Source organism: Mya arenaria, chromosome 12 (genome assembly GCF_026914265.1).
Source record: "Mya arenaria isolate MELC-2E11 chromosome 12, ASM2691426v1".
Lineage (NCBI taxonomy): Eukaryota > Metazoa > Mollusca > Bivalvia > Myida > Myidae > Mya > Mya arenaria.
In genome coordinates, this window is record NC_069133.1 from 33635703 (window position 1) to 33651296 (window position 15594).

Genomic DNA, 15594 nt, shown 5'->3' on the forward strand with positions numbered 1-15594 from the left:
GCACTCAAACAGTTAATATGTCATTGTTTTAGAAGAAAATGCATGTATACATGGTTTGAAATAGGAAACCATTTTAGGCCGCTAGGCCGCTAGGCCGCTAGGCCGCCAGGCCGCTAACTTCATGCCGCTAGGCCGCTGAAGTGCTCCATCGACTTTTTTGAAAAAAGTTGAAAAACGCTTCAGAGTGATAATTTGTGCGCATAAACAGTAAATATATCATTGATTAAGAAGATCCGGCATGTTTAATGCTTTGAAATAGCTGACTGCTCAATCGACTTTTTTGGAAAAAAAAATGTTGATTATCGCTAATTGCTTCAAAGTGTTAATTTGTGCATTCAAACAGTTAATATGTCATTGTTTTAGAAGAAAATGCATGTATACATGCTTTGAAATAGGAAACCATTATAGGCCGCTAGGCCACTAGGCCGCCAGGCCGCTAACTTCACGCCGCTAGGCCGCTAGGCCGCTAGCCCGCTGAAGTGCTCGATCGACTATTTTGGAAAAAAATGAAAAACGCTTCAGAATGATAATTTGTGCATAAAAACAGTAAATACATCATTGTTTTAGATGAACAGGCATGTTTAATGCTTTGAATAGCTGACTGCTTTATCGACGTTTTTGGAAAAAAAAACTGTTGATAATCGCTTCAATGTGTTAATTCGTGCATAAAAACAGTTAAAATATCATTGTTTTAGAAGAAAATGCATGTATACATGCTTTGAAATAGGATTCAATTTAGGCCGCTAGGCTACTAGGCCGCTAATTCCACTGCCGCTATGCCGCTAGGTCGCTGAAGTGCTCGATCGACTTTTTGGAAAAAAAAAGTTGAAAAACGCTTCAGAATGATAATTTGTGCATAAAACCGTTAATTTAAAATTGTTTTAGAATAAGAGCCATTGTACAGTTTAAGTTTTTATACAATATATCAAATAGTTACTGAGATATTGACTTGTACAAGCTTACATGAAACACCTGACCTAAACATTTCTGAGTCGAATAAGAGGACCATAATTGGCATTTTTCAAAGTAGAACTATTTATTTGACTACGTAAGACAAAGGCAAAGCCAGAAGTTCAAAGTCAAATGATAATGGGCAATAATTTACATTATACAAAGATAAGAGTAATCTTACCTGAATGAATAAGTAGTTTGGATGTTTGAAAAACGTTTTATGAAGTTCCAATGTAATACGTCATGAAGTTGCTGAGATATTGACTTATTTGTGCTTATATGCAAAACCTAAACAAGAATTGCTCAGTCAAATAATAAAGGGCCATAGTTTTCATTATAGGAATGATAAATCTATCTTACTTGATCAATTCAGTAGGTGGGATGAATGGAATAATGGGTCTCAAGTTTCAATGCAATACCTGATTTATGTGGTGAGAAATTGACTCAAATGTGCTAACATGCATAACTTAACCAAGGTGTGAGGCCGCTGTCTGGGTGAGGAGTAAAGCTGCCATTTACTTAGAATAGTCAAGATATAAAGCTTGTTTTTAAACGACAACAGCTGTAGAATTGTGCTAATGCAGAGGCGACACCTTTTAACTAGAGTTCAGCATATTTGAGCTTAAATATTGTCAAAAAATATCATAAATAAGGTATGCAAATCCATATTGATGCTGACCTACCTTCTTGGACGTGTAATGGGTGAACGTGAAATCGTTCTAATTGATATCGATTTGGAAGCACCTTTAAATGTTAAATTTTTCCTTTCACATTGAAAGAAACCCCGGAACAAAAAACAACAATTAACGTTGTGTACTTGCTCGACAAGTTTTAAATTAAAGAAATATGTGTACCCGCCTAAACGCCAAACCTCCCATTTTCCTTAGAAAGTCTGAAATGAAAAGAGGTTCCTAAATTCGCAAACGTCCAACAAAAACCTGTTTAACTGACGGGTTTTATCTTGGTGACCCAAATGTTTACTGATCAAAATATGTTGTTGCATGTGTGGTCTGTCTGTCTGTGTTCTTGGTACATTGGGTAAAGCCAAGTCCAAGTGTATTTGTTACTCAGCTTGTCCCTGTATCTTTGCTAGAATATAAACACGGTTTCAACTGTAGATGGTTGTTGCTGTGATGTTTGTCTTTTAAATAAAAATGTAGACTAACATCTCAAATTTTGGATGTCCTCTCATAGAGAAATAACAAGATATAATTCCCCATAAAATAATGCTTTCCTGAGAAAATGTTGTAGAAGAGACTTATTCCAACTACAAAAGTTGTACCTAGAATTTGCGAGTTGATGATGGAAGCGCAATTTCTTTGAAATGAAAACTTTAAAACAAATATTAAGTATGAGTAGAACTGATATAACTATCACAAAAATGTTTCAAATTTGAACTTGATGACGTAATCTAAAATAGGTAATGTTGTATATGAAGTGATGGTCTTCTTTACAAGGTCAATAATTGGGAACTGCGATTACTTTATATAAGTGTAAGTTCATATACTAGTACGCGGACATCGACTCAATATTGTTCAGTTTAACTGAATAAACTATCAAATACATTGAAAAATAAAAAAAGAAACACAGCTCAGACTTTTGACACATACATGTAGATCAAATAAGTTGTTATTTTAATTCCTTTAATCATACAACTCTACATTTCTTTTTTCGTTAAGTTGAAATAAATTGCTGTCATAAATCTCTTATACTTTACCCACCTATATCGAAGTATTCATATTGCAGCAGGTCTGTCCAATCCAAATGGTCAACAATGTATTCAAACCAAGACTCAAGGTAGAAACCAATGGTGTTCTCCTGTTGACATTCCTCCCCCAGGGGCACTGGTCTTGTTGCTCCTTCAGAAATCAGTTTTGGTGTTTTGCTTACACTTTATTGGCATTGATGGACATGCAAATCCGATAGAAGTCTGCCTGTACACAGTCTGTAGCAATTTGGAATATGCTGTTATAACACATGGTCACGTCAATGTCATTATAGAAATAATTAATATATGCCAAAATGAAACATTGTTCCTATAACACCCATTACTTGCATTATGTGCAAAATAGAGTTGTCAGATTAATTAAGTATGATTGGTGGTTGAAAAACCCTTGCAAAAAGTTTCAATGCAACAGCAGCAACACATTAAGTTGTTGACGGGATATTGACTTATATGTGACTTTTTATTTATTATTTATATATTATTTTATTTATTGACTTAAATGCAAAATCTTAACCAGAATTTCTATGTCAAAAGTATAGGGGAAAATATGCATAATATGCAAGATAGAGTTTAAGTTTACTTGAATGTTAAAAGTTTCTGTGAAATAAACCAAGAAGCTGCTGAGTAAAAACTTGCAAAGCCTCAATATCCAATTTCTAAGTCAAATACTAAATAAAGGGAAAAAATGCATAACATGCAATATACAGTTATCTCATTGATTAATTAAGTAGGTTGTATTGTCGGGAGACCTTGTATAAAGTTTGAAAGCAATACTTCAAGTAATTGCTGAGATATAAACTTCATCCAGATGTTTTAAGTCGAACAATAAAGTGCCATAATTTACATTACAAACGAAATGTATTTATCTTACTTGATTAATTACATAGGTTGCATAGTTGGAAACACCTGTCAAAATTTTTAAAATTCAACATGTTATAGCTTAGTTATTGTGCAGTAAAAATGAAGATTCATATAGTGACCGAGGTTCTTATAAAATTGTGTAATCATTATAGTTTATTATACGTATCAGAGTACCCACACATTATTTGTTTCAATATCAAAGGTAAAAAATACACCGCAATGCACCATTTCAGACTAATGCCCATAAATGGCTGTCAGCGAATCACATGACGATTTTATGACTATGGCAGACTCGCGAGAGGGATAAATAAGCAATGACAAATAATAATAAGTATACCTGAACGCTCAATATTGTAGCTACTTTTAAGGCTGAAAATAAAGTTAAAATGTTCTTGAGTGAGGACACCGTAAACGTTTTACCTACATTTAAACCATAAATTTTGTTCTTAGGTACAAAGTTGTGCTCCTAAGCACACTTACCTGAGTTTTGGCCAGTCGAGCTTTCCAATTCAAGCGAAGCCTATGCAAGTCCTGGGTTCGCTACTGCTGCTGGTACCAGCGTAAATATTATTGTTTGTCTTATAATTACAACGTATACTTGACTATTTCTTTAGGATAATAATAAGAAATGGTATGCATGAGCAATATGACATTACCAAGTCTTCAATTTTCTAAAAACCAAACGACGTAAGGCCAATATAATTATAAATCATATAAAAGGAGGAAAAAATTTACTTCAGAAGTCAAAAGAAGAATAAAGTGCGGAACTAGAATTTTCAATGGAATGTACCATTTAAATAAAAAAAAATTAAAATAGATACCTGTTGCATGCATGTTATCTTCTATAAACATTGTTACGCTTAAATGAATTAAAATTGAAAGCATATTCAACGGTTTTTCAGGAATTTTGAAACGATCTACTTTCGTTTTCGGTTAGCGGTGCATTGTATTTTGTTTACTTGGTATATGTACAGAGGCCACGTTGCACTATTATATGGTATTCCCGTATTTTCCGGTCTCATCCGGTCTACTTATTCATAAGCAATGGCTTCAGGCAACGTATGTGTTTCCGATGTTTGGTTTACAAATTTTACAATCTCAATTGCTTTTAATATGTAACAAAAATGAATAAAATATAAGCTTTATGTCTTAATTTATGCAATTTGTTAAAGATTTAAACTAAGATGCGATGGCAATAAAAATGCTCCATCTGTTTTTGGTTTTGTTTTATAAAAAGATAGTTTAAACTTATTTATTTTACAACGATTGTGAAACAAGTTATTACAACAGTTTCTTTCATGCTTTTCGATGAAATATGGGGTTTTACCAGTGAAATAACAACAGTGAAAATATCAATTTGATATTTTCACTGCAAAATAAGGAGTAAAAATATCAACTTTCAGAACTACTTTGAATTCCTTTGTTGTTACATGTACTTGCCTTGATCAAAACAGAACACTGGACCTCAATAAATTATGTCAAAAATGTTTAAAAAAATATAAAAGAAATGTTTTATAAATTCAAACAAATAAATATATAATTGGAAATTAACAACTTACCGTTTATTACCGGTTATCCCGTTTATCAAACATTTTACTGATCTTTGAAGCTGAATGTTCGAACATTTGCTTTCATACCAAACAAATTACAGACAAAAACAACTGTTCGAACATAAATAAAATTTTATATCATCGTTCAAATGTATTTTGAACTTTTAACCATTGTAGTACGTAAAATGAGCTTCCTGGAGAATTCACACAACAATTTACAGATAGATCCGATATTTTTTACCCCACCCACACCTCAAAACGTGTCAACAAACTAGCGTGGCATTTACTCTTTTAATATCTGGAAAACAAACATTTTAAAGCGAAACAGACTGGTCTCTGACAGTAAGATGACTGAATATTAACTTACTATAAAAACACGCGTACATGCAGCCTTAAACTAAGAAAAATGGTTAAAATCCAATGAGTATCCACATTTGTTTTGCTAACACATTTGACCTTCCAAATTTTCATTCTTTAAATAGCGGCGTAGTAATTTGGTTATGATTCATGTCCATCTTAAAATAAAAAAGTGTTTCCATTATTTTTGGAACATATGTGCACTAATAATACTTCATTGTTTACTGTTCATAAAGCTTTGCAATAAAAAACGAGCGAATATCAAGCTATAAGAATGAATAGCAGAGAACTATTTCTCAGCAAACCGAAAGTAGAAAAGTTGACAGCTATAATTATGCATGAGGGGCGCCCCACGGGTAGCGGCGTAAAGCCCACCCTTTTCAAAAAAAGGGGGTAATTCAGAAATAAATAAAAAATAAATAAAACTCCGAAAATAAGCATAAAAGAAACAGAATTTTTTTTTATTTCAGTGTAAGATCGTATTTAATTTCACTCGTGATCATAAAAAAAATACATTTTCACTCGTGGCTTCGCCACTCGTGAAAATATGTTTTTCTATGACACTCGTGAAATAAAATATGATCTTACACTGAAATAAACAAATATCCTCTATATATTAATTAATCTCGTTTACACGATGTTACGCGAGAGTGTGGTCTTGTGTTGTTGGTGAACAACGGGAGGACACCCACTTGTCCGGCTTGGTGACCACATACCAAACTCACATGCGCCCAGGCCGGGAATCGAACCGTCGGTTAGAAGCGAGTGCGCTACCCATTGCGCTAACCGGACGACCGTGTGTTATAAAAGATTGAGAAAGGCAAGTGTAAGTAGTAAATGAAAATGCATATTTTAAAATATGTGTCAAAGTTCGTCTATTCTTCTTTCTCTTTTTTTCTTTTTTATTATATATATCTATTTCTCTGATAGAGAAAAATCAAAGAGCGCATTTTGACGTTACTCTGAGTTTGGTATTTATTCGGAATTAAAATGTGAAAAGCAATTAGGAATATCGCCTATTTATTCATCGAGTCTTGAATACACCCCTTGTTCTTCCCGGAGTCAAGAATATTTCTGACCATGAGTTTAAAAACATAAATGAATACATAAAAATGAAATATAAGTTTAATTTGTGTATTTTACGTGCATCCATCAGCACACAGTCTCCACGGTTCAATTTGTTAATTTATATATTTTAGGGAGCCAAGAGGCGTAGCGTAGCAAAACGTTCATGTTTTCGATAGGGGCAGGTGGAGACGGGGTTTGGGATTTGTTCTAGTAAATGGTGCGTTCCAATCTGAAAACCACGCCATTTTTCATCGAAAATTACATCGGGTGTATGCCGGCACAGTTACCTGTTATTTGGACTGCAGTTTTGGCCAGTCGAAGAAACCGAATCGAGCGAATCGGTCCCTATGTGGATCTCTAAGTGTCAGAATTATAAAAAAAATGTGTTCTTGTACTCTTTGATGCTCAAAGTAAACAAAAAATCTACTTTTATTATCATCTTATATAAAAATATACGAACAGAAGTGGAATATTTGTGCATCATAGAAATGTTTTTCACGAAATGAAGACGAAACATAAAGCACGCTTTAGATTTAAATGGAACATGTACTTCTGATTGTAATTAAAACTTCACCATCAATGCAAAACAAGAAATAAATTAATTATTTGCTAGAATTTTGCCAATTGAGTAATATTTTTTGCCAACAAATTTGTTTACAAACATGTGGAGTGATATATTTTCTCCAATAGAAATAGAGAAACGTTAAATTACGCATGTGTAATAAAGAAAAATAACTGATGGCAATATATTATGGCTAGCGCGCTTCATGGATTTGCAACATCGCGGCCGAGCGTTCACACTGCATGAACGCACGAAATCAAGAATCAATCCTTAAAAACTTCATATGTCACTGTTATATTTAACTATATGTCTTACAATCTAAGAAACAACATAACCGAGAGATATATAGATTGTGATGACATAAAATAGAAATTTAATTCAAGTATGACGAACACATGATACATCAGAAAACTAGGTATATGAAATCTTCTTCACGTTTTATAATCATGGATCATTGGGACGTGGTTGACAGGCCCAGGCAAAAGTGAAATAAAGCCCCACTTGTGTGAACATTTGCCTATTTGTCTCCAGAATCACAGGAGTATCTTGTAACACAAGATGTTATTATCTCTCATAAGCTCCTTAACAGCAATTTACAGAACACGCATCAAATAATGTGATTTAAATGTAAAGGAATATCAACGTATCTACTGGAATCAAACAGTACAAAGAAATGAATTTGATTTGGAAATTCGATGTCACCACTACGAGAAACTCCCAAGAACTAAATTCGAACATTAATTATGATTTATTAATTCACTCGACCATACAACAAAGAAATTTAATATAATGACCATTCGACTTATACTGACACACACTATGCTGAACTACGACAACATAAGTAAACGAAATAGGTCCACATGCCAACTTTGGGTTTAATGCTTCTAGAAGAATGAGGTATGAAGCCCGAAGACATGGAAGTGGTATGTAGGGGACATCTAGGGATAACACTAAGTACCAGCGAATAAGGTACAGGTTGGGGTCAGGTTGACCAAAATGACTCAAATGGTCAAGAACCACATATTTTGTAATTACATGCCAGTATGTGGACTTTTTGGTGGGAGCTATAAGGACGCAATGTGACACACGAAGAACAAGTGGGGGACATCTAGGGCTAACACCTGGTACCAGTGAATAAGAGCCAGCTTTGGGTCAGGTTGAAAAAAAATGACTACAGGGGTCAAGGACCGCATATTTTGCTATTATAAGCCATTGTGTGGACTTTAGGTGAGAGTTTATACTACAAGAAGGAGGTGATGTGATGCCCGAAGACCCGGGTACTAGTACTTAGGTGACATCTAGGGCTAACACCTGGTACAAGCGTAAAACGGCCAGCTTTGAGTCAGGTTAACCATAAATGACACCGTTTCTTCGCTTTGTATTGTTTAAACATTTACAAGTCAGAGTACATCGGGTTTGTGTTTACATGAATGTCTAGAAATGCCTCTAAATCTAATTCGAAGATGGTACGGTTTGGGATAAAAATAATAAGCGGAAACCATGTATTATAACCTCCAGTACGCCTTAGGAGATTTTGACGTCGGTACCGTAAGGGATAAGTGAGTATTAAATAGCGGTCTCTGTCTTATGAAAACACTCTGCTAAATTTGGTTAAGCACTTTATTTTTTGAAAAATGTAAACATTGTTCATATTATAGCGCCAATAATGTTTTATTTGTTTATTTAGTGTTTAACATTTTAACACAAAAAGAGTTCATAAAGTGAATTCCTCTAGTTGATTTTAATGTTTTATGTTTACTTAAATGTACTAGACGAACTTTAAAGGGAAATAATATCAATTTTCACAATCGAATAACAAAAACGTGTGCAAAAATAAAAGTACCGTTTAAAAACGTAATATTTCAAGATAACTTTATATTTATAAAGATTCGAAATACACTTAGTCTTTAAAATAGCCAAAATCTAACATCAAATTCACTTAAGCAAATGTCTTGTACACAAGTGGTCGAACTTTCTCTGATATATGGTGTTTGGAGTCGTGATGCACTAAATATTAGTGCAAATTGTTCGATTTTCTATATAATATATAGGAAATTTACTAAGTAGTCTCTAAACTTTTCTAAACTACATATTTTTATTTACAATTAAAGATAATTTACATAAAATCTAAGCATATTATGTATTGAATATTGCGTAATAAGGCACAAATTTTAATTGCATGCCGTAAACTTCCATCTTGGGTCCCGATTACCACCTGTAAAGAGGACCAAAAGTGTGTGGGATGGGGGCGGTTTCTCCCACATTTAAAGAAGTAACCATACTAATTTATTTTGTATTACGTGGCTATTACCAGTTATCAATTGAAACTGCTGTTTTCAAACTAATATATTTCCTTGGGACTTGCAGCCTCGTTCTGGGATTGACCTTTACTAAATATATTAACTGAAAAACGAACCAAAAGTGGAATTCGACGGATCTTTTGTACTGCAATGCAGGAAATATATCCTTAAACGCCATTATATACAGTTATAGTTCAAAACCCGAGCGGAATATGTCAAGTCAAGTCAAATTTTATTTCTAAAGAAAGGCCTCCGGTCACCAGTTCAACATACACAATGCAAAAACATAAAATCATGCGAATTGTGTTTTCTTATTGACAACTTTTATTATTTATCTTTTTCATTATTATAACATTAAGAAAGAAATCAATATTTTTCATTCTGTATTCGTTTAGTCTTTGCATACGCTTAATGAAGTTTTGGAAATTTTGTCTACCCGTGTACCAGGAATAAATATGTAACTGCTTTCTTGTGTAAATTTGTTACTTTGAAATTCATGAAATTCATCTTCTACATATGTATCAAATTCATATATCAAAATGAATAAAGTAATATGTACACAATCGATCTTCCCTGGCGATACCGCAATGTCGACCAGTTTCAATTAATATTTTTTTCTAGAACATCTAAATCTCGACTTCCTCACATAAAATTGTAAATTAATACATATATTTTTTTCTGGATTTAACAAAGTTTTATAATTCTATTATATGTATCATATTACTTAGTCATACAAACCCAAAGCCATATCTGTATAACAAATTCTTTACAGATGTAACCCAATTATTTCTTCCATTGTCATCATGCCGTTTTAGCATTAAATGACAGTTTCTTGGATAACGTTCATTAGACATACATAGCAGTTTGCACCAGAACTTTATTCATTTTACATGATGATCAATACATAAAGGAAACCTTCCGCATTCTATCAGTGCAACACAGTCATCAACATAATTATTTACTTAAAGAAAATCTTGACAATATTGAAATTGGAATTGTTCAAGAATATCAGACACTTCCGTTTCGTATATTTTAGCTCCATAAGTAAGTATAGGCTTAACCATAAAATCAAATATTTTAAAATATTCAGTATGGAAAGTGTCCAAATGCCCTCTGGTAAGCTTTTTTGCCACAAATTGTCTTCCGGGTCTGTGCAGCAGGTTTTAATTCTGCCTTTGTCCAAGATAATGTAGGCTTGAATATAATTCCCATGTACTTATATACTGATGTAACATTTACCAGGACGTCATTATAAGACCAATGTTCGTATGACCCCAGAGGTCTATCATTTCTTAACACGATTATTTCTGTTTTCCTCGTGTTAATAGTCATACCACTATTAACACAGAATTCCGAAATATAATTTAAGTGTAATTGTAATTCAATTGCGGTATCCGCGCAATTTACCACGCCATTTGCAAAAAAGTATGCACACTATCTGGGATCAATAACAATCCTTCTTCCAGATAGTATGTTCGTGAACTGCTCTGTAATGAATATACTCGCTTGTCCCTTTGATCGTAGGAAGGAGGATAACTCATTGATATATTAATTAAAAATTATTGTACTGCTTACGTCCCCTTGTCTCTAACCAACGTTACAAAGGAAGGTTTGTGCAACTTGTGTCGTCGCCTACCTTTACGTACCCGCGTAGATTGGAGTACATAGACGTCAATACCCGGAAGTTTTCCCTGAACTCCTGTGTTATTCAAACTAGCAAACAATTTATGGCGAACAAATCCATCAAACGTTGTTGTTGTTGTTGTTTTAAATCGACATTATTTTTTTATAATACATCATATATATCTCCAGGCTTACTGGTGTATTTTTCATCCATGCTTTGCAAAGTAAATATCTGTTGTCGAATAGCCAGTCCGAAGACCAGCTTATGCTTAAAAATATTTTATACATCAGTAACATAACGCTAAAAATAAGAGAAATACCCGCATACTTTAGAGGCCGACTTGTGCACTGGGACAATACAATTATCCCTCCAAATATCAGTAAATATACCAGTATTCAAAACCCCATTAAATAAGTGACACAAACCTGGAGTGATGGCTTGCTTCGTATGCTACTAAATTCAGCCCCGAATCTATCAGGCCCCTAAGATTTCCTTTTTTTCAAGTTTGAAATGCTTTTAATAATCTCCCTGTAAGTAAAATCAGAATTTAACAGGCGATTGTATTATATATATTCCTACCAAAAGCGATATCATTCGATTTGGTTGCTCATTATTAAACAATAATCCTCCAAAATAGTTCCGCCATCTACAAGGGTCCCCGCGCGGAGGTTCTATTCTCTTTTCGGGCCAGATTACAGCTAGACAATACTAGCCCATTTCTTTTAATGTGCTGGTACAGTTGTCTTTTAATGGAACACGTTATTTTAAAATTTCTAGGGCAATTTCAAATAATCAACCCTGATGTGACCGGGAATGTGATGTTGCCAAACAGTTAAAGTACGCTGCATTTCGAAGATTTCGCTGGACATGCGGTTTGCTAGATTTCCCAAACTATATTTCACTAATCGCTATGAAGTTTTTCTCAAAACCCATTTACATTAATATCAAATCCTTTTTTTAGAGAAAAGATATGAAAATATTTCTTAGCCTATAAAAGACTATGCTATTATCTGCCTCTAGAAGTGTAAAATATTTAAGGTTTGCTTGTATTTAAACTTTGAACTCGATGGAATTTCGTAGAACGATGCAACGCTGTGTGCGCCGTGAGTCTTTGTTTTATATTTCTTAGTAATATTTAAGATGTCAGACATGTGTTAAAAGTTATTTCTTACATTAATCGAATTGTTCTCAAAATGTCTTTTAGTTCTTTTAATGAATATCGATACTTCAGGAAATGCTGTTGTCAACGTGAACTTTATATATGTTGTTGTTAACGTGAATTCCTTTCACCTAAATATAGCAAGTTATATTTAATCTGTAGACTTTACAAATTTATCATTAGAGGCTTATCTTATTCTACTTAATAGTTTAAATTACTCTCTCAACTGAGACGATAATGCATTCGACATTGAACTAGTAGTCTAAATGATCTTTCTCTCATGAAATTAATTTATGTTCTAGGTAGGCCGCCATGGGTATAAGTCCAAATTATTGATTGTCGCTCTGTAAGAGATGGAGTCGGTCTACTTATGTTTCAACAAATTTTAACATAATGTGGATAAATTTGATTGGTGGAGTGATGAATAGAATGTACATTCAAATGGAAGACAAGATATACTCCAGCCAACCCCGTTTTATGTGCATCCCCCAGTAAAAGAAATTCAACAGTCAAGAAATAAATGATTGAACATGCACTCGTCCAAACATTTAATTTGAATAACGTTGATGTTAATTTACGTGTTGCTGGTGGGGTCCATTTTATTTGTTTGTGACGTCATTTTAAACTTTTTTTCTTTGGAGTCAAAACCTTTTCGTGAAATAATTCAAAACTTCGTGCTCGCAATGTAAAATTTCAGCCTTTTACGTTATCGATGTAGTGGATGCAATAACAAATTCTTTGATATATTTTATGATTGCGTTATACATTAGTGCAGTAATGATGTTGTTTACATATATATAATCACACTCCCTGTCGTTTTGCATGGCCATGTACATTCAATTTTGAATACATAATACATTGGAAATTTGTATTCAAATGAAAAACCAATCTGGATTTTTTATAAAATAGCCGTAATTAATAAAGTATGTTTAAGCGTTTAAAGCGTGCTTGAAGTAAATAACATTTTTTTTTCATTTTTTGTTAGTGTTCTCTTTCAAATGAGATATGTATTTTAGGGCAGTCTATATATAAATTTAATAGAATCTGAAATTGAGATACAAAATGGACTGTTGTTGATAAAACATTTCTGTTATAGATAGAAACTTAGTACAAATGTAAATAAATCAAAGGTAATGCTTTTTAAAAAAAGGCGGAAACATAAGCAAAATTTAAAGTGACGCTCTTATTCAAAATCAATACATACACATCTGTAACAAACATAAATTTTGAGTGATAAACCGTTAACTACTTACTAAATAATGCATTTATGGAAAATATTAATTACTGATAACAAAATTGTAACCGTATATCAAATAGCAAAAAGCGCAAAAATATTAAATGATTGGTGAGTGCTAAAAGATTTAATGTGGCCTTTTATAGTCTCATAAGGTAAAAATACCGTGTTTATGCTCATTTTGTCATTTCTTTAAAATTAAACTCGGTATCGATCATTAGAACCATTGTTTTTAACATTTATTCATCCTTTTTGGAATACTAAAACAATATTATTAATTGTAGTAAATCTTATCTGGGAGTAAGAGTGCATCTTAAATATTTTTATATCAAGGGCATGAGTTGGAAATAGTGAATTAATTTACTTATCTAATAATATTCTTTACCACTGGTGGTTCATTTAGCACAACGTTCGACACTTTGTCAGGACAAGCTACGAAGGCTTTGTACAAGCTTAATTCAGACCTAGTAAAATTTCCTGGTATATCAACCAGCCATTATAATTTATCTTTGTTTGATTAACTAATATATCCCGTTTTAAACTATGGCTGTAAAGTATGGGTTCTACAGGATTAAGCATTAAGTATGAAATATTTCATTTTAAATTATGTAAAGAAATACTGGGTGTAAAAACCCAAACTCAGAACAAGTTTGTTAATGGAGAACTTGGTAGAACACCATTACATGCTAAACAATTGTAAATGTGATTAAGTATTGACTAAAAACATTATTATGTGATGTTATTACATTTAAAGCTGATTTTAGAATATTGTATAGAGATTTAGAAAGATTGCCAATTTGTAAGACATCATCAAAAACGATTAGAGAAATATTACAATCTCTATGATTTTATGATGCATGGTTATTTCAAAGTGTCGCTGATTTTAATATAATTATTTATATGTGAACTAAAACAGAGATTGAAAGATGTATATAAACAAAAATGGTTTACAAAACTTAATTCATCTAGAGCCAAAACGTATGTTCGCAGACTTGAAGTAACAACCATATTTGTGTGATGTTAATGAAGTTAAATTTAGGAAAGCACTGACGAGACTTAGACTTTCGTCACACAGGTTAGAAACTGAGGCCGGTAGATGGCACAAACCTACTCCTATATATGTTAATCAAAGGAAATGTCAAGTTTGCCATATGAATTTTATTTCTTGTTTGAATACACTTTATAAATTGATTTAAGAAGACTATACATACATAAATTCTTATAGAATATACCAGATATACCCAAATTTGTTGTACATACGGGCAGTTCTGTTAAAGCTGCTGGGCTTGTCTCTGTGATATTTAGCTGCCTTATTGTACTCTTTGAAGGCTGATGTGCAATAACTATTATTCGCAAAGTACATAGAATTTCCAGAGCCTGTTTGTATACACATTATACATGCATGAATTTTCTTCAATGGTTGCTTGGTCATTAAGTATAGTTTATAATATTGAAAAATCGTTCATTGTTGTTTTCGAAACCGTGTTTCGTTTCTTTTTCAAAATTGGTTTTAGCAAAGACGGGTTTCATTGAAAGTAGGTGCGCATTGCATTTTAACGGATGTTTGGATTTCCCAATGACCAGTTAAAGAGAAACAGGGCTAAAAGAAGAAACTAACCATTAATATTTTAAGGGCACGACATTGCCACCGCGTTTGTCCGACATTGTAAGAATTGACCCACGGAAACGGAAAACGCAGGACACAAGCTGAATACGTCACCGTCGACATTCCAGAGGTAGGTCCTTAATGCTTCTTAAACCTAGGTCTAAGTGTCATTGGTCCATGTAACCTATTTACGGTATAAGTAATAGTTACTGCACTTCCAACTAGGTTATTGAAACTGTATTAATTCAAGCATAAAGGAAGTGGGTGAATTGTAATTATTTTTATTTATTTTTTTAACTTCGAATGAGCTATTTTTTTAGTAAATGTCTTGAAACCATTGATACAAGACTGGTGGCAAAAGATTCGAATCAGTTTTTCATATTTACAATCAAAAATTGATGTTTCATGGCTAAGGGCGTTACTACCGCTTTAATAAAAATAAAAAAGCTGCAAATATGGTATGTTCTATTGCGAGTTATTTTATATGACGGTATTGAAGGCATTAATACAAATATTTAATGACTTTTGTGATGAAATAAAATCAGACTGATAATGTTCGCATTTTATTTGCCGTTTTGCGAGACGTTCGTGTTACA

At 33.1% G+C, this 15594-nt stretch overlaps 1 long non-coding RNA gene across 2 annotated transcripts; it reads right to left on the reverse strand.

The window, feature by feature from the left end:
- Positions 1 to 897: 897 nt before the first annotated feature.
- On the reverse strand, positions 898 to 4486 carry LOC128211309 (uncharacterized). Of its 2 annotated transcripts, none has more exons than XR_008257267.1 (4): positions 4360 to 4486; positions 4019 to 4087; positions 2673 to 2896; positions 898 to 1843 (listed from the first exon to the last, which is right to left on the reverse strand). It is a non-coding gene; the product is annotated as an uncharacterized LOC128211309 (long non-coding RNA). The 2 variants fall into 2 exon arrangements; XR_008257266.1 differs by having other exon boundaries at positions 898 to 2040.
- Between the last annotated feature and the right edge of the window lie 11108 nt (positions 4487 to 15594).